Source organism: Hipposideros armiger, unplaced genomic scaffold (assembly GCF_001890085.2).
Source record: "Hipposideros armiger isolate ML-2016 unplaced genomic scaffold, ASM189008v1 scaffold_387, whole genome shotgun sequence".
Taxonomy (NCBI): domain Eukaryota; kingdom Metazoa; phylum Chordata; class Mammalia; order Chiroptera; family Hipposideridae; genus Hipposideros; species Hipposideros armiger.
In genome coordinates, this window is record NW_017731737.1 from 450,307 (window position 1) to 451,631 (window position 1,325).

At 39.9% G+C, this 1,325-nt stretch overlaps 1 pseudogene; it reads right to left on the reverse strand.

The window, feature by feature from the left end:
• LOC109393727 (elongation factor 1-alpha 1 pseudogene) overlaps positions 1-601 on the reverse strand; it is a 7,072-nt pseudogene extending 6,471 nt beyond the window's left edge.
• Between the last annotated feature and the right edge of the window lie 724 nt (positions 602-1,325).

Genomic DNA, 1,325 nt, shown 5'->3' on the forward strand with positions numbered 1-1,325 from the left:
TAGCACTTGGTTCCAGCATATTGTCACCATTCCAATCAGAAATTGGCACAAATGCTACAATGTCAGGGCTGTAGCCAGTTTTCTTATTGTAGGTGCTGACTTCCTTAATGATTTCCTCATATCTCTTCTGACTGTAGGGCAGCTCAGTGAAGTAATTTTGTTTCCACCAACAATTAGTTGTTTCACACCCAGTGTGTAAGCCAGAAGGGCATGCTCACAGGGCTGCCCTTGAAGATACCTGCTTCAAATTCACCAACACCAGCAGCAACAATCAGGACAGCACAGTTAGCTTGTAATCATGTTTTTGATAGTTTATGTGTCCTGGGTCATCAATGATGGTCACATAATATTTGCTGGTCTCGAATTTCCACAGAGCGATATCAATGGTGATCTCATATTCACATTCAACTTTCAGTTTATCCAAGACCCAGGCATACTTGTAGGAGCCCTTTCCCACCTCAGCAGCCTCCTTCTCAAATTTTCCGATGGTTCTTTTGTCAATCCCACCACATTTGCAGATCAGATGACCAGTAATGGTAGACTTGCCAGGATCTATGTGTCCAATGACAATGATATCGATGTGTGTCTTTTCTTTTCCCATTTTGGGTTAGATTTAGTGATGGTTTTCACTACACCTGTGTTCTGGTGGCAAACCCGTTGCGAGAAAGCGAGATCCTTAATTTAATAACTTCTGCAAAGACCCTCCTTCCAAATAAGTTCATGTTCACAGGTTCCATGGGTTATTATGTGAACATATTTTGAGGAGCCATCATTCAACACATTATACTACTATATCACACTACTCTAATATCAAAAAAAGTAAAACTGTGTTTCAAGTAAATAGGTAGTAGGCTTAAAATAACACTTTGATGAGGTTCTAGGACTTGACTGAGATTGTCCCAGGGCTGACGTGGGGATGGAAAGATAATAAAGAGTCCAGTAGCTGAGTCTCTGGGATCCCACTCTGCCTTCATGTCCATGTCAAACACATCTCTTCTGTCTCTTAGCTTTTCATACTTCAGACTTCCTTTTCAAGTCTTGTTTGAAAGGTTCTGATCTAGAAATTTTAATTTTTATTAAACTTATCGAAGTGATATTGGTTAGTAAAATGATACAGGTTTCAAGCATACAATTCTATAATATACCATCTGTATATCACATTGTGTGTTTACTAACCAGAGTCAGCTTTCCTTTCATCGCCATATATTTTACCCCTTTTCCCTCTTGTACCACCCTCTCTTCCCCCTTACCCTCTGGTAACCATTAAACTGTTGCCTGTGTCTGAGTTTTTGGTTGGTTGTTTGTCTTGTTTGTTTGTTGCTTTC